General features: G+C 48.1%; 1 long non-coding RNA gene across 1 annotated transcript in view; it reads right to left on the bottom strand.

Annotated features, from left to right (window-relative positions):
• Nucleotides 1-8,736: 8,736 nt before the first annotated feature.
• LOC125113439 (uncharacterized) overlaps nucleotides 8,737-18,903 on the bottom strand; it is a 34,182-nt gene continuing 24,015 nt past the window's right edge. The window contains exons 2-3 of the long non-coding RNA XR_007131453.1: nucleotides 18,378-18,484; nucleotides 8,737-8,942 (exon numbers count right to left, since the gene is read on the bottom strand). This is a non-coding gene — a long non-coding RNA (uncharacterized LOC125113439). The remainder of the gene's footprint in view (nucleotides 8,943-18,377; nucleotides 18,485-18,903) is intronic.

Raw genomic sequence — 18,903 nt, forward strand, 5'->3', positions numbered from 1 at the left:
AGAAAAGAATCTTCAGTCACTCCCGTCTGTCCTGGACGGAATTGTGTGCTGTACATTTGCCAGAAATAGAGTTGCAAATAGTTCCTCTTGGCTGGACTTCCTTCTCTCTATTGTAGTATCAATAATTATGAAAGGTGGATACAGAAAAAGAGCAGCATCGCTTTTGATAATCGCCACCTGTCAGGCACCTGCCCAGACCTGCCTCCCAGGAGAGAGGCCTCCTCCTCTCCCCCAGCCACGGCACAAGAAGGCATCATTCATCCACTTTTACAGCTCCGTAAACTAAGTGCAGGAAGTTAAAGAACGTGTCTGGACTCATACTTGTGGTATGAAGTGGGGCCTGGCTGCCAGCCGAGCTCCGTTTGCCGGGCCTCGCTCTCTCCAGCATTCAGCAACTCCCGCACTTTGCGTGATGGTCCCCTGGCCTCTTGACGGGAACTTCTTTCAGACTTGCCACTTTTCACTATAACCACACAACGATGACTTGAAAGACAAATTCCAAACATGGGGTGTCACCCTCTCTCACAACTGTTTTCAGTGTCTTCGCTTTCCTCCAATCTTCACCTGTGTGGACTTAACTAGGATATCCTTTTAAATGCTAAAAATGCAGATCCTTCGTTCGCACTTACCATTCTATCATGAATATCATGTTTCTACACGATCACTGTCATTAGTAATTTAACAACGGCAGAGCACTCCATCAAGGAGATGTGCCCCAGCGTCTTAATCCATTTCTCCTCTGCCGAGCTGTTTACAGTGTTTCCCGACTCTAGATAATGCTACAGTGTACTTTTTTCAGGTATGGACCCTTTTTCCTTTCAGTGGGACTTTTCTTTAGGCTAAAGTCCTGAAAGTATAATTACCGGACCAAAGCATTTGAATACTGTATGTGTGGCCATGTTTTCTACAAGCTGAACACATACAGAAAAGTTGGGGCAAGACAGATTCAACTCATGGCTTCATTTCCTTCACCCTCAACCAGGTGTTGGGCAGGAGTGGCGCTTGCTCACACATGAAGCTGCTGCCAACTTCTGAACGTAAGCTAGACTGCTCCCAAATCCTTGTGTTTCCCATTCAGATACCAGGCCAGAAAGATACGAATAATTACACAGTGCCGAAAAGGGTATGAAGAGTTAGACCCATGAATTCTTTGGAAGGCGATGTGGCAGTAGGTAGGAAAAGCTCAAACATGTATATGTGCTTTAAGCTAACTACTCTACTTTAATAATTTTAAAAAGTCAAGGAGAGGTACGAATATTTAGCTACAAACATTGGTTACAGCATTTCTCATAAAAGCAAAAATTGAAACAAATTTATGTCCAACAAAAGGAACTGGCTTAAAAAATTATGACATTTGTATCATGGAGTGCTATTGCAATCATTTTAAATTATATTGTAGATGACTTCATAAGTTAATGACATAAACACAGGTTCATAATACATTTAATGAAAAGATAAGTCACAAAAGAGCACTTATACTACCTATTTGTATAAAATACATAGAGAGATAAAAAGAGTTATAAAAATACTCCAGTTATGAGCAGCATTTATATCTTCATAGTGGAATTGTGGGTGTTTAATGGTCTTGCATTTTTTATTTTCGACTGGCTGCACCTGCAGCATGCGTAAGTTTCCCGGCCAGGGATGGACCCTGTACCACAGCAAAAACCACAGCAGTCACAACACCACATCCTTAACCCATGAGCCACCAGCTAACTCCAATGGTCTTACTTTTTTATTTTTTATTTTTATTTTTTGCTTTTTAGGGCTGCACCCATGGCATGTGGAGATTCCTGGGCTAGGGGTCTAATCGGAGCTACAGTTGCTGGCCTACACCACAGCCACGGCAACTCAGTTTCCAAGCTGTAGCTGCCAACGTAGGCCACAGCCACAGCAACGCCAGATCCTTAACCCACTAAGCAAGGGCAGGGATCGAACCCGCAACCTCATGGTTCCTAGTTGGATCCGTTAACCACTGTGCCACGACGAGAACTCCCACATACCCATTTCTAAAGCCTACATGCACAAAAACGCTTTCCGCACTCTACCCAGTCGGGACAAGGGCAAACAGAGCCATCTGCGTCATCCTGTAGATTCTGTGTCTCCCATCCATTCATCTAAACAACCAGGGGTATCACAGGTGTAACACTGAGAGCAAAAGAAGTGAGGGTGCCTCCACCCCCAGAACCAGGGGCCTGGACAACTCCCCCTTTGGGAGTCAGGAAGGGCTCCTTGAGAGGGTCCGGGTGGTGGGGCCTAAACGCCGCTGCCGGCTTGTGATAATTACCTACTGCTACGCATCAATTCGCCCCCAGACTCAGCAGCATCGGACGGCAGGTGCGTGCGGTCTCCACTTCTGAGGGTCGGGATCTGGGGGGCAGCTCACCGGGCAGCTCTGACTCAGCCATTCAAGGCTCCGCAGGGCTGGAGGATCCACTCCCCTCAATGGCTTTTAGCGACTGCCTCTGTTCCTTGCCTCGTGTCACCATGTGTCCTTGTGACATGACAGCTGGCTTCCTGAATGAGTGATTCAAGAGAGAGTCAGAGAGAAAGCCCTCGACAGGGAAGCTGCAGTGTCTTTAAAACCAACCTTGGAAATAAACCGCAGTCCCTCCTGCTGTACCCTGCTGGCCACACGGACCAGCTCTGGCAGTTCGGGAGGGACTGTGCCGGAGTGCGGACGCCAGGAGGCAGGTATCACGGAGGTCTTCTTGCAAGCGGCCTACCTACCCCCCTCCCCGTTCAAAGGACTACAGCTCTGAAGTCGCCTCCGCAAGAGAACTGGGGACTTGGGGACCTAACGCTGCCTGAGAAGTAAAGCTGAGGGCCCGTGGTCAAAAGGGAATCTACCAAAGCTCTAACAGCTCATTTTTACTTTCATTGAAATAAGAGACAATGCAGCATAGAGAGAGCTTGTAAAGGACGCATTAAATTGGAATGGGTTCTGTACAACTCATTTCCATCTCATTACTCTGCTTACTAGAAACTCTTTCAGATTTCCTGGCCCGCAATTCTACGGAGGTTCTTATAAATGTATTTAGCTTAGTTAGATGCAGCTACGAGATACACCACGAAGGCTTTTCCATGTCTGGTCCTCTGTGCAAAGCGAGGGCCTCTCTCACTGATTTGCTGAGTGTTGCTCTGGCCAAAATCCTAAAGGCACAACTTGGCCAGAGGTCGTTTGCTCTTCCTTCCACAGAGGTGAGAATGCCCACAGCCCGTCGGGGCTTAGCGTCAGGGTTCTGAAGCCTCAGCCTCACCCTTACCTACTCCATTTCCAAGTTAGAGCACAGAGGCCACTTGGCCACTGGCCTCCCTTAGCTCCAGGCTGCAGCCTTGCAGGGCAGCTGTGCCCTTTGCTGGCCCAGTCCCCACACCTGCCCCGAGGCCGCACTGCATCAGCCTCGAGAGACTGGCTTCTCCTTCACCGCCTCTTCCTGGCTTCCAGCTCACTTTTTAAATTATTGCCAACGAGAACGGCGGACAGTTTCCTTACCCTCTTCCCTGCATTCTGGAAGGTGATGACAGGCATCAAGCGAAGAATGGCTTTTTAGGAAGGAGAATCAGTGTGCCCCGTATAGGCATCTAGTGACTTGACTAGTAAGGGTGCTTTACACCCTCAGGGCTTGCAGCAGGGTATCCACTAGACTTGTTAATAAATAAATGAATGAATGAGTGAAAACTTGAGAAGGATAAACTTAAGACCACTAACCCTGATGAGCAAAATAAAAAGCTGACAACTCTATGATGTTACCCCAACCCCTACCCTATTAAAAAAAAAAAAAAAAAAAATTTCCGGCTTGTGAAATCCTGCAGGCCTCAGAAGTGAGCCTGCAGTGTCATCACTCTGCTTTTGTATTGTCAGCACCACAGCTTTTCTCCTGCCTCTTAGATTCAGAAGACGGAGGCGTCGCATGGACTCTAAGCTGGCTACGTTACCGCAGTACACCACATGTGCATTAGGAGTCTCGAGCCAAAAGATAGAGAAGAATCTTACGAATGAGATACACGGTGTGTCTAGAAGTGGAACGGCTGTGCTGTGGGGAAAGCACAATAAACCCCTTGGGTTAAGTCCCAGGGCCACACAGCGGGCTCTCCTCTCCCTGTAACTACGGTCGCCTCTGGCAAGGGGACAGCAGGTGCCTCAACACTGCGCTGGTCAGGGCTCTCTCAGGACGCAAGGGACAAAAGCTGAACTCAAAGTAGCTTAGACAAGGGAGGCAAGGACTTGAATTCCATTGGAATTCTTTCTCCCCATCCTCAACTCTGCTTTTCTGTGTGTGGATTTCATTCTCTTTTCCCACAGAGAGCTTTTCACACAGCAGTGGACATGGGGGCCCCCCTTACTGGCCCACAGTCAAATGATGATTCTGTGACCAGACGAGGAAGGGTTCTGCCGCGGGGTCCAGCCCAGAATATCCTGTGTAGGCCACTGTTGGGTGGCAGGTCCATCTCCACACCAATCACTGCAGCCAAGAGGCCAGCTGTGTTTCCTTAAACTCTATAAGCTTCACCTTCCTCGTCTATAAAATAGGGGTAGTATTAACACCAACCACAAATGGTTACTGTGAAGATTAAAATAATTTAAATGAGGCAATGCATATAAAGTACTCGATTCCATATGTGGCACGTAGTAAATCCTCAGAAAGTCCCTTGCCTATTTTGGCAATTGTTAATGCTTTGTGATCGGCACAAGATGGAGACCAAACCACAGCATCCGGTCTTCTGCCTGTTTCCCAAATGGTGCAGCCTTCTGCTCTTTTTACACTCTCCTTTTCCTACAGCCAGACTGAAGTTATGTTAAATAACGTACACGAAATACTATGAGAGCCTACAGACATGCGAGGGTGTGAGAGGGTCAATAAAGGTCAAAATCAGAATCACACAACTTAGGACTTAAAAGGACTTATTGGTATTTCAGATAAAAGAAAAAAAACCTTACCTGAGTAGGCAGAGGCAGAAAATATGAATCAGTGATCCTATCATCATGAAACGACAGCATGGTAGATCTGCAGGCTGACAAGCCAGTCTCAGCCACTGCTGATTTGCTTGAAGGCCTCTGTTTTTTCCTTCTGTAAAATGGGGCTAATGATATTCCCCTTCAGCTCCCACACTGGGTGCAGTGAGACTTAATGAGGCGCTTTTGGGGAACATGCTTTGAGCGGAGCTAATGAAAGGCTCTGGGCAGCCACTTGACGCTATTACATGGACCCTGCATGGTCACGTGTCATGTGTGCCAGGAGTGAGAGGCTGGTTGGCACTACTTCAGAGAACTGCTGAGAAACACAGATACACTAAATGGTCTTTTTAAAAACTGAGATTAAATCAAAACAGAAAGTTTGGCCCAGTCACTGCCTTGTCCTAAGAGACCCCATGCCCAGTGGTGTTTGTTGGCATCCCTTTCCTGAGAACCACCTGTACTGACTACTGACTCGCTCCTCATTTAGTGGAAGCCTTCTGTTTACTCCACAAGTCCAGCATCCTTCCCTCCACCAAGGGCGCATCCTTCCTAGACTGCAGTTTGAGAGTTACAGTTCGCTAATGTGAATCTGGGATGAATTAACCACTGTGTCAACAAAACAGTTATATAACTCTATGAGTTACTTGTCGATTTTATCTCAATAAAAATGAGGGGGAACCCCCAATAGATGAGGAAAGAGAACTGTATGCTATTAGAGCAGCAAGTTGCAAAACAGTTGTGGTTTTTTTCTTTTTTTTTTTTTTCCTCTTTTCAGCAGAACCTGTGGCATATATAAGTTCCCAGGCCAGGGGTTGAATGGAACTGCATTGCCGGCCTACGACACGGCCACAGCAACACCAGATCCAAGCCTACCTGTGATCTATGCCGCAGTTCCTGGCAACACTGGATCCTCAACCCACTGAGCGAGGCCAGGGATCAACTCCGCATCCTCAGAGATACTATGTAGTGTTCTTAACCCACTGAGCCACGACAGGAACTACTATAGCTGTTTTTTTTTTAACTGAAGTATACTTGGTTTACTATATTGCATTAGTTTCTGGTGTACAGCAAAGAGACTCAGGATTTTTGTGGATTACATGTTGCATTATATGTTATTATAAGATGACAGGTGTAACTCCCTGTGCTCTCCAGTACCTCCCTGCTCCTTATCTATTGATACAGAGTAGTCTGTATCTGCTCATCTCAGACCCCTAGTTTGTCTCTCCCCCTTCCCTCTCCCCTTTGGTAACCACTAGTGCCTCTCTATTTTCTATATCTGCCAGTCTGTTTCTGTTTTGCACATACATTCACTTGTATTATTTTTTCCATTCCACGTATAAGTGATGTCATATAGTATTTGTCTTTCTCTAATTTATTTCACCAAGCATGGTATTCTCTAGGCCCATCCATGTTGCTGCAAATGGCATTATTTCCTTCTTTTTTATGGTTGAGTAATAGTTTATTGTGTATGTATTCAACAGCTTCTTAATACAATCACCTGTTGATGGGACTTGGGTTGTTCTTGGTTTTATAAACAGTGCTGCTATGAACACTGGGGCGCATGTATCTTTTCAAATTAGTGTTTTCATTTGAAAATCAGTTTTTCAGTAATATACTGAAATGACAAGTAAACCATTAAAAAGGCATTAACCCAGTGGTATGCCAGGGCCAGGTGATACAGGCTTGTGAGAACTGACTGTTCAGTTTTCAGGAATTTTTTTTGAAACAGTTGTTACATATGACAATTTTTTTTTTTGTCTTTTTGCCTTTTCTAGGGCCACTTCCTATGGCATATGGAGGTTCCCAGGCTAGGGGTCGAATCGGAGCTGTAGCTGCCGGCCTACGCCAGAGCCACAGCAATGCAGGATCTGAGCCACGTCTGCAACCTACACCACAGCTCACAGCAACGCCAGATCCTTAACCCACTGAGCAAGGCCAGGGACCGAACCTGCAACTTCATGGTTCCTAGTCGGATTCGTTAACCACTGAGCCACGATGGGAACTCCCACGTACAGCTATTTTAAAAACTAAATTATACAAGCTTACCATTTTTAAAATTCCATCAAAGACAAAGCTAATAAATTCTCAAAACTTATCACTTCATAGTAATTTTACAACTACACCTTCTCCTGAGGTTATTTGTAGCTAGTGTTGATTTCTACTCTATCTCTTGTGCTGAAAACAGTACATAAAGAGTGCTACTCCGCACTTCTTCACGTCTGCACGTTCAGTGACGTCTTTTGCTTGCTTGAAACAGCCACAGCAGCAGCATTCACATCACAGAAACTAGACTCTTCACATCAGGGCGCCCCCTTCCCTGACGGGCGACTTGCCAGCACACCTTGTCTAGACCCATAAAGACACAGAGGAAACAGGACTGGAGACAACAGCAGACCAAAATGTCAACAATATCCTAGAAATTTTAGAAGTCGATGAATGAGAGGTCATTAGTTTAGCAGAGAAGATACTTCCACAGGGAGGGAAGCCTGGAAGCAGCAAACCAGCTTCCACAGAACCTTAGAAAGAAAGAGAAATTGGTCCCCTCCGTACAGAGCATGGGTGCAGGTGCGCTGAAAACAAATGTGAAAGTGTGTGCAAGGAACAAGGAGGTGCCTCACATTTCTCCCCAACACCTGCGCAGCCAGGCCATGCCCTGCCCAGCCCTGGGAGAAAAGGGTGAACCAGATCATCCGGACAGCAGACGCATTGGGGAGCTGGCAGGTGACCCACTGCTGAAATGGGATTAAACGACAGTCTGCATTTTGGATTGTAACAGCCTGCAGTCTCCTCCCTAGTCTTGGCTCCCAGGATGCTGGCAGTGAGGCTTCTACCCCCTAGACAGAAGATCAGATGACCCATCTCTAGAGGAACAACGAGTCCAAGAGGAAAGACTTGCAGAGACTGACCTAGTACGGTCCCCTTGGGAAACCTCCAGATAGCTGCAGAATCCCAACAAGCTTCCCACACCTCACCTTACTGTGAGCAGTAAATCACCGGACATTGGCGGGAAGCCTCTAACACAAAGCAAAATTAATTCCAAAGTCGAGTTCTATGTCCAGACGAGCTGTCAAGTACAACAGTACAATGAAGACACTTACAAGGTGCCCAAACATCTACCTGCCATGAACCCTCTCTGAGGAATCTACTGGGGCATGTGCTCCAACAAAACAAAGAACTACCGGAGTTCCCATTGTGGCACAGTGGAAATGAGTTCGACTGGGAACCATGAAGTTTCAGGTTGGATCCCTGGCCTCACTCAGTGGGTTAAGGATCCGGCGTTGCCGTGAGCTGTGGTGTAGGTCGCAGATATGGCTCGGATCCTGTGTTGCTGTGGCTCTGGCGTAGGCCGGCAGCTGCAGCTCTGATTGGACCCCTGGCCTGGCACCCTCCATATGCCACAGGCGCAGCCATAAAAAAAAGAAAAAAAGAAAAAAAATAATTACACAAGAAAGGAGATAAGAGCGCCAGGAAACAGGGAGTCCAACGAAGGAGAGAAGGAAAGAGGGTACCCAGGGTGATGCTGAAGGGAAGCTCCGAGCAGGACCATCCAGAAAGATGTCCCCAGAGGGAGACGGAACTGAGATCCCAACATGTTCTCCTGTTAGGAGAGTCTGAGGCGAGTCACTCATAAACACCCAAAGAACCACACAATTAAAACAGGATCAAGTCCAGGGTTGGGGGGGCGGGGGGAGGAGGAGACATTCAAGGGCAAAAACGTAATTACAGTGCACCATGCGCACAAATGATGCAAATACTGATCCGTGATTTCATCCGAACTGGGATGGCCCATCATTTATAATATTCCAACATGCACGTTCCTCTCACATTTTAACATCCTGAAAGTCGGGCTGCCTCTTGCCGTCAGTGTGATAAGGAAGTACCGTTTCGTAGTTTACCTGGAAGCATGTCGTTTCTTTTGTAGTGACACAAATGTAAATGATGGTGTGTCTTCCGACAGGCGGCATCGAAGCTGGAAGGGAATCTGTGGGGAAGGGAGGAAAAGGTGTGGACGCCCACGTGCAGGACGGGGATGAACGCTAAGCCCTCATCCCAGTGAGAAGTCAGCGGAAGATTTCTCACATTATCAAAGTAGAAAAGCAGCTTTGTAAACAGGTTTTTCAGTATGACGGCTGCAAATTCCAGGAGTACAACTAAAACCACAGCCAGCGGTTGGCTCTGGGAGCGGAACCTGGAGGTCAGGAGGCACTGGGCTGTGACGTTTATAAGCCTCATAAACATGTGAATTTTTAAACAATATATAGGTATTAGAAGTAAAAGTAATATGTATGGAAATGAGAATGATAAAATGCAGCGCCCGTCCAGTCTCGCCAGAAAAGACCGTGAAAATAAAAAGGGGACTTTATGGCCTCCTCCTTCAGGACAAGGCGTCTAGGCCGCCCTGCTCGCTGTCCCAGGCCGGTCTTGGGAAGTGAGGCTCCCCGGCCTCTGGCACGTGGCCTCACCGCCACCGCTGGCCTCCCATCCCTTGAAACTCCGCTGCCTGATTTTTCACTCTCAGGGGACCAGACAGCTGGTCTTAGGGCAGGTGGAAACTGCAGTGCATAGGGCACGTTTTTCAAATGCTGGCGTTCCCTAGAGCCCTTGAGAATGAGAAAGGAAGCTGGTGGTTTGGCAGGTGCAGAGGCCCTTCCCGCAGACATCTGTCGGTGGTGCTGGGAGCCCAGGCCCCTCCTCTGTACCGAGGAAGAGCCTTGGCTTCCCGATGGGATGAGGCACCGGCCTGTGCCAGCTGCATGGCATCCTGGGTGAGAAAACAAGAGGAAGATTGCTCCTGGCAGAGCACGAGCTACCTGCTCCTCACACGTCAGACCTCCGCCCGAGCCCCTGCAGGCCAGGAGGCACACACTGCTCCCGGGGGACATCCGGGCACTGCCCGCTCTGCCCCAGGCGGGGAGAGAGCAAACACCTGCAGTTCTGCCTGTGAACTGGGTGAGGCTCTGCCGCCGAGCGATTGGGAATCAGCATCCAGGGAGTTTGAGGCGACGAGGACGGCAGCTCTCGCCCGCATGCCACTTGCTGTGAAACGCCGCAGCCGCACCCCGCGTTCGTGTGGAAACACTTCACACCGGTTGGTAAACAGCCACAGCCCGGCCCCTCCCCTCGGTCCCCCACACCTCCCACCACCCTGCAACCAAAGGGGAACGAACATATGGCCCAGCAGGGGGCCTCCAGGAGCTGGCACACGGAGGCCCCACCGCGGGTGACAGCCCTGATTGGTCAGGCTTGCTTGTTGAATATGTCAAGTATCACTGCCAGCGACTAGATGAGTGAGAGACCGGAAAGCCCACTTCCCGCAGAAAGCCCTCCACCTTCCTCTCCCGCCTCCCTTCTCCCGGCTCAGCGTTTACAACACCAGGGTCTTCTGGAGTAAAAAGGTCTTTTTCTATGGACAAGAAGAGAAGCCCCTTTTTTTCATTCCCTGGGGGCCCCTGATGCTCCAGACTGCAAGGAAATTTTCCTCTGTGCCTCTTCCTCCTGCTTCCCTAACTTGTTTATCCTGATGAAATTAGGTTACAATGGCCAGGGCGAGCGGCCTAAAAGGGGAAAATAAAGTTAGCAGAGTCCAAAGCGCAGCCTCGGCGCGGGCTGGCTGGGAGGCCTGGGGCGGACACGTGCTTTCCCGGCTGCCAGGGACCCTCTTCTCTCCCCCTCAGGTGCCACTTCCCGTTCCCAGCCCCCGCAGGAGAGGGATCCCCTGGGCCCTGTGCAGGGGCCCTGTCACAGCCTGAGGATTTCCGCAGGGATGCCTGGTCCTCTGAGGCAGCCAAGGAGGGGTGGGGAGGGGCGCTCTCTCCCCGCAGTGGAAGTTTTACTGCTCTCTTACCCTTGGGTGGAGGCCGGCTCAGGTCTTCCCAGCTCTGCCGGGTCACTGAGGACCCTACCCAAGGGCACCCCCCACATGACCTCGGCCCTCACAGATGCGCACTGTGACCTGGAGACCAGTCCAGTGTGTTTCTTGGGTCTCCACTGAAAACCTACTCAAGGAGTTCTCCTGCGGCACAGTGGGTTAGGGATCCAGCATTGCCACTGCAGTGGCTTGGGATGCTGCTGTGGCCCGGGTTTGATCCCTGGCCTGAGGAACTTCTGCATGCCGTGGATGCAGCCAAAACAAAGAAAAAAAACTTTCTCTGTCAAAATTATGACGTGGGACAATTTAGCAAATGGTCTTTTCGGTTTGGGTTTTGTTTTGCTTGTTTTTTGGTTTGTTTTCATGTGACATCAAAGGCAGACTGCAGAGTGGAAAGGGTCCACCAGGAAGGACTTAGAGGGACCAATGCAAATTCTGCTCTTCTGACCGAGACCTCCTCTTCCAGAAATGCCTACCCCCAAAGGCCATAAGTAGGGTAAAGGTGCAGCCAAGTAAATAAATAATGTACACAATTTTTTTAAAAAGTTGATTTTTGTTGTTTCTGTTGATTTGTAGAAGTTCTTTATATATTCTGTATATTAATCTGTTATCAGACACATGATTTGCAAATATTTTTCTCCCATTCTGTAGGTTGCCTTATCACTGTTGATTACTTTCTTTGATGCACAGAAGCTTTTAAGTCTAATGTAGTCCCATTTTTTTACTTTGCTTTTGTTGCCTGAAGGCACATTTTTAAAGTTTTTAAAGTGATACATTTTAAAAAAATGCAAAAGAAAAAATACATATACAAACACATGTATATGCCTACTATACATATATTCATAAACATACATACATAAAATTCTCCCTTGCACCCGACACCCAGTCTCAGTTTCCTTTCCCAGAGGCAACCACAATTGCCGATATCCTTCTATTGATGTGTGTCCTTCTTTTCGATTATATGAATGTCCTAAGTATTACTGAGCCAATCTCTTTCTCTCCCTCATTAACATAACCAGGGCTGGAAGAGCCAGTGTAAGGACTGTCCCCTGTCAGTGTGTGAGGATGGTTTAACTGTTTGACAGCTGCCTGACAGTCCACAGAACAGACATTCCATAACTTGTTTAATCAGTCCCCTGGTTAAAAATTTAAATTGTTTACAGCCCTCTGCTGCAATGAAAATGTTTGCACACATGTCTTTGAGCCCCTGAGGGCTATATCTGTAGGATAAATTATTAAAAGTGGAATTGCTGGTCAAAGGCTTTGTGAATTTTAAACTTTGATAGATATATCCACATAGTGGATAGATTTTACCCCAAAGTAAGAAAGAATTTTAGCAACCAAAACTGCCCAAAGTTACTTTAGGAGATTGTCGGTGGGTTTTTTTTTTTTCCTTTTATTTTTTTAAATTGTTTTAAGTCACTCAATGAATTTTATTAGATTTATATCTGTACAATGATCATCACAACACAATTGTACAGCATTTCTATCCCAAACCCCCAGCGCACCCCTCCACCCCCCAACCTGTCTCATTTGGAGACCATAAGTTTTTCAAAGTCTGTGAGTCAGTATCTGTTCTGCAAAGAAGGTCATTCTGTCCTTTTTTTTTTTTATTATTTTCCCACTGTACAGCAAGGGGGTCAGGTTATCCTTACATGTATACATTACAATTACATTTTTCCCCCAGCCTTTCTTCCGTTGTAACATGAGTATCGTCCTTTTTTTTAATTTCACAAGTGATAGCATATGATGTTGGTATCTCAATGTCTTGACTGACTTCACTTAGCATGACAATCTCCAGGTCCAGCCATGTTGCTGCAAATGCCGTTATTTCCTTTTAATGGCTGAGTAATATTCCATTGTGTATATGTACTACATCTTCTTGATCCACTCCTCTGTTGATGGACATTAGGTTGTTTCCATGTCTTGGCTACCGTATATAGTACTGCAGTGAACTCTGGAGCACATCTATATTTTCACGTCATGGTTTCCTCTGGATAGATGCCCAGGAGATTGTGGGTGTTTTAAGGAAATCAATCCCCAGCCTAGGAACTTATGTACGCCCCAGGTGTGACCATTAAAAAAAAAAAAAAAAAGAGTGCTATTGGATATATTCAAGCATTTGTAAATTCATTGATCACAGAATCCTTTCCAACTCTGATATTGTAGCTTTCTGATAGAAGGCATAGCCCAAAAGACTTCACATATTTTTTTCAGAATGTCGTTCAGTGATAAAGCAAGATGTGGACCTGGTTCACACTGAGAGGTGCATGAAGGATACACGTTAATTCGACGCGTCCCAAGAGAGGCCCCGGGTGAAGCAAAGCTCTAAATTAAGGACTCGCACGTGGTCTGCCTGCACCATGTGGCCCTGGGCAGGTGGTGAGAGAGGCTACGCAGAGGCCCTTCTGTCTGCCCTGTCCGTCACCGCTCACACTGTGCACACCCAGAGCTCCACAGATGGAAACGTGATCTGCAGCACATGCGGCCGAACAGGGAGCGCTGTCCCCTTGAGGGCCCTTGGTCAGGGTCCTCAGCAGCAGGGCCATGGCATGATGTGTTGTAACCTGATGTGAGGTGTGTGCTCACAGCTCTTGCTAATTAAAGAACTGAGGCTTCCCGGGGATGGAAAGTTCCCTACCTTGCGCCAACTCATTTATTTCCAGCTGTTGATTTTTCGAAAGATCTTTCTCATATATACTCAACGGAGCCAAAATCTGTTCCCCTTTAAAATGTTTACTGGTTTCAGTTCCTTGTATGGCCATTAAGTACAAAATTCTCCTTTTTCTACATACCAGACCTTCGGGTACCTGAGAACTGCCATTAGATGCCCGCTCAGTCTTGCCTTCTCTGGGCTCACCCTCCTCAGTTCTTCACCCGTTTCTCACGTGTCCTGTTACCCAGGTGTTCACCATCCTGGTTACTCTTTGCAAGGCCTCCCAAGCAGTCAAACGCCTCTGAAAGGGTGCTGCCCAGAACAGGCCCTGATTATAGCCAGGGGAAGGACAAAGTGAAATCATTTCCTTGTTTTTCTGTACTCCTTTCTTGTAAACAGTGGGGCCTAAAATTGGCACGCTGGAGATCCCTTTCTTTGGCCTGTCAAACATGCCTTTCCACTTTTTTGGGTAAAAACGCCCCGACTTTCCGTGAGGGAATTGCTCTTCGCTGATTCTGAGACGTTCTGAGGGCATCTCAGTCAAGGTTCTCCCTGCCCCTCCTCCTGGAGAATCGTGGCACAGAGAACCCAGTTTAGGCCATGTAGACTCTGGGTGCTCGGGTTTTGAGCATTGGGGAAAATGATGTAACATACGCCACGAGAGTGGAGACATTCTGATGGGGTTGGGGGGAGACACAGGATCTGTCCATTCATTCCTGCTAGTGGCCCAACCCTCTTCTTCCTGAGGCTTGGTCCTTCAGCATCCAACAGCTCTTCCGTGCCTTTTCAGCCAAGTCTTCCACACTGAGAGTCTCCTTCCATCGCCTGCAACTAAGGAACTCTAACACAGCAGATCACCCTGTCTGTCCCAATCCCAACAGGGGCACTTTGTGGGCCAGACTCCTAAACATACTTCACAGGTTATGACCAGTTTCTGCTCACACTTCTGGCACCAAATGTGTGGGGGATGCTATCTGTACTTCTTACCTGACCAGCTATGAAGTGAAGAGGTTCCCACAACTCCCTCTTCAGATTCAATCATCTGTCAGAACTCAGGGAAATACTTGACTTACTAGTACCAGTTTATTACAAATGAAGAGTCAAATGGAAGAGATGCCTGGGGCAAGGTATCAGGGGAGGGGTAGGTGGGGCTTCCATGCCCCCTCTGGTCACATCACCCTCCCAGAACCCTCAGTGTGTTCACCAACCCAGAAGCTCTCTAAACTCCATCATTTAGGGGTTCTGATGAAACTTTCATTACATAAGTATAACTGATCAAATCATTGGCTATTTGGTGATTAATTCAGACTCCAGTCCCTCTCCCCTCCCAAAAGGCCAGAAGGTAGGGCTGAAAATTCCAACATCTAATCACAGAGTGGGTTCCTCTGGCAACCAGCCCCCATCCTGAAGCTCTCAAGCCACCACCACTCCAAACAAAAGTAACTTCACTACTGTAAAAAACAAACAAACAAACAAACAACAACAACAAAAAAACAGGTTTGGTCGAAAGGGGCTTATTATGAATAACACAAGAAGCTCCTCTCAGACTGATTACTCAGGAAATTCCCAGGGCTTCGGAAGCTCTTGTGCTGGGAATGAGGAATGAAGACCTAATGCAGATTTCTTAGATCACAGGAACACACAGGTGCTGCCATTAAATGACATGTCCCGGGAGTTCCTGTGAGGGCGCAGCAGAAACGAATCCGACTAGGAACCATGAGGTTGCGTGTTCGATCCCTGGCTTTGCTCAGTGGGTTGGGGATCCGGTGTGGCCGTGAGCTGTGGTGTAGGTCGCAGATGTGGCTTGGATCCCGTGTTGCTGTGGCTCTGGCGTAGGCTGGTGGCTACAGTTCCGATTAGACCCCTAGCCTGGGAACCTCCATATGCCACAGGAGCGGCCCTAGAAAAGGCAAAGAGACAAAAAATAAGTAGGTACCGTTTAAAAACAGAAAAAAAAAATGACATGTCCCCCAGTTCAGTACTGGGAAAGGTGACTTGGGACAAAAACACCGTTTCGAGGATCATGAGTCTCTCTTGCTTGCTCTCCTCTATCCATTAGCGATAACTGGCTACCTTACGAATGAGACCCATTCAAGCCATCAGCAAAAATGTTAAGCAACTAATGATAGATAGCTTGTGCATCGGCTGCTTACTTACTCTGTGCCTCCCCTCAAGGCAAGAAAATCAGTGTTCTCACTGGCCAATAAGCAACGGGATGGACCTGAGCTTTAAACCCAAGTCAGAAAGTCCTAAAGCCAGGGAGAAATGAAGGATTCTCTTGGGATTCACAGCCCACAGCTGAACTGGGGAGAAGCTGTATCTTCTACTATTTTGGAAGACCTGAAAGAAAAGGGTGAAAGAAATACACAGAGCCTGCTTTAGGATGCAAAGGCCTGGCTCAGACTGCACATGCTAAGTGACAGCGGTACAGCTAGAAGAGGCGGGCACTGAGTGCGGAGGTGGAGGCTTGCGGCATCAGATTTCCAGTGACACTGAGACCTGGGTGGGGAGGAGGCTCCTCCTGCCTAGGCTTGCTCCACACCTGGAGCACTGGACCGCGTGCCTGTGACAGTGTCTGGTGGAGCCCTCTTTCCACCTGGATTCAGAGGTCACAAGAAAGACACTCCCGCTTCCTCACCATGCCTCCTCTCCCCAGCTCCTCTCCCCAGCTCCCCGCCTTGTTCCAAGAGGGACAGCTCTTGGAACAGGGAATTAACAACGTAAGAGATCTGACACGACCCAAGAAAAGGCAGATATTGTGGGAAAACCTAAGTTATACTAAGGTAGACGCCACTGTTGCTTTTACTCCAGTTTTTTTCTTTTCACCCAGACTTGGTAAAGATCCTAATTTTATAACCTTGGTCATTGGAGACCCCACTGGTTCTCGTCACTTTAAACAGCCTTTTATAGTCACAGCATCTCAAGTACATTTCCTCTTCTTTTTCAGCATATCACAGTTCTTGGCAGAAATCTCTAGCAGAAAGCACCAAAATTTTTATAATGAGGATAAAATAAAAATTTCACACATCAGATTTCTCTTGTAGACTATTTCTTCCTGTTCAATCTTGCCCTGCTTTTATTTTAGTGGCTAACAATCTAAAATTTGCTATCAGCGTTGTTTGTTCCTGGTAAGGGATTTTGCTGCCAAAGGGCATACGTTCTCTGCTCTGACTTTAAAGTTCCGAAGTGGAAAGACTCTGCCTGTGTCGTGGTCAGGAGCCCGGCTTTTCCATTTTAAGATGTGTGCTATGCTCTTGCTTCCACTGTAAAGGTTGTTTGTGCCTGCTGTTAGGAGCAAAGATCAAGTTCAAACCCCCAGTACCAACAAGACACGCTGAAGAATCTTCTACTTCATGACCACACTGGGCCAGGAGGCGTAAGTGGCCTTTGCCACTTCCAGCCGAGTCACATGGTCCCCAAACATTTTGCTTTTTCCTCTGAAAGTGCTTTCCTGTCTCTGCTCAGTGACTAACTCCATCACGAATGTGACCCAGTTTGTTTGGCAAGATGTGATTTTTTTTTTTAACTCTCGCTGCTTTTCCTGGTCACGACTCTCTCGCAGGCATTTAGCGACTCCCTCCTGGCATCCGGCTGGCCCTGCTGCCAAGCTGGATTGACGGATTTCTCCCCAGCTGTTCCCTTCCAGCCCTCTCTCCACTCCCCGGCAAAGCCATATTCCATTTGCTTTTCTGCAGCACTTTGATATCTCCAGAGTCTCCTTAAAATAGACAGATAAACACTAATCTCCAAGGAAGTAGCGAGGCAGCGTCCACAGGTTTGTACGAGCTCAGTGATCTGCTCAGAGGGCGGCTGGATGGGAAACATAACCTGGGAGTCCTCGTGTGTGAGACTTGCCATCATTTCCAAAGTGCTCTGGACCCACGAGGTCTCATTTAATACCCACGACCACGCACAGTCCAGCGTTGTACAGGTAGGAAAGCAAGGCTCGAGAGGCGAAGAGCCCATCTACACAGGGAGCGAGAGAGAGGCCAGGAACTGAACGTGCCCCTTTAAAAACGGCGCTTTTTACACTCAATAAGACGCCTGGATCTTCAGTGCCATGCGAGGAATTCTGACACGTGTACACTTGTGTGAAGCATACAGACCATCTCCGTCACCCACAAACTGCGCCCCCCCCCCAAGCACCCTCCCCCGCCACGCCCCTTCCCAGGAAAGCCCACACCGCTCTCTGGCTTCTACAGCCTAGATTAATTTGCCTTGAATGTGTCTCCTGACTCCTCATTCAGTTCCCTTTTCTGTTACACAGACCAGGTCTGTGAAATGAACTCAGTGGCACCCACCAGGCTGCACTCTGCAGCCAGAGGACTTTAGGAAGCCAGGCCACAGTCCTTCACCGAAACACTAGGTCAGCTGGTGGAGTGGACCTTGCGGCCTGCAATCTGGGGAAACGTAGGGAGCACAGTCCCAAAGCCACTCAGAGACCCTCTCTCTACAGTCCACTCCCTGCTCTTGGCCTCGACAGCACGTCTCCGTACAGTGGGTCACTGGACGGAAGTCGTTATGAGGTTTAAAAGAGAGAGGTCCGAATTCAGCTTGGAGACTCCAGCCCACACTTGCAGGCCCGCCCCATCCCTGAGCTGCCACCACGGTTTCTAGGGCCTCCAGGGACAGGCCACACTCTGACTGTTTACGCTGGACGCATGGACTTTTCATGAACATCAGGTGTGTGTCATCTGTCAACTGGGAGTTTTACAACTGGAGGCCTCCACTTTAGGGGAAAAAAAGGAGAGAAAAGAAATAATAAAAGCCCATTCGACTAGTTCCAAGGATAGACAGTAAATGGAACTAACGGATTAGTCACCTGAGGCCAAATCCCTCTCAGGCTGTCCTGAACCAAGGGACACATGATACAATTAACCTGATCTGCTTACCTGCCCACAGTTTGATGCTGAAATCTTGTTCACGTAGCAGGTTAACTGGTTCCTCTTGGATCGGTTTATACACAGCAGCGGGCTGGTCAATGTTAAGCAGAGATTTTCTGGGAAGGGAAAAAAGCCCTGGTTGGTAGCACTTGCCGGCTTCAGCCTGGGGTTGGGAGGCCGCCTGTGTGACCGGCTCTAGTGCCCTCCGACCCACAAGGATGCCTTCCACTGGTCAAACACGCCACTTCCTTTGTAGGCAGCACGGGCAGGGGTGGCAGGGGTCGGCTGCCACCCAGCACACCAACGACCTCGAGGGCGAGTGGTCTGCGGGTGGCCGGTCCCCTCTGCCTGCGCTTCCAGGCTCTGCCTCAACACTTCTCTTTCCAGGAGACAGGGTTCAGTCTGGGGTTTGCAAGCGACGCCTCTCCAGGGCTGGAATTTCCAAATAAACCTTCAAAGTCATTTGAAGTGCAGAATAAACATAAACTAGCCTGAGATGAACTCCCACAAATCCTCAATCTAGAGAATCCGAGTG

Source organism: Phacochoerus africanus, chromosome 13 (genome assembly GCF_016906955.1).
Source record: "Phacochoerus africanus isolate WHEZ1 chromosome 13, ROS_Pafr_v1, whole genome shotgun sequence".
NCBI lineage: Eukaryota > Metazoa > Chordata > Mammalia > Artiodactyla > Suidae > Phacochoerus > Phacochoerus africanus.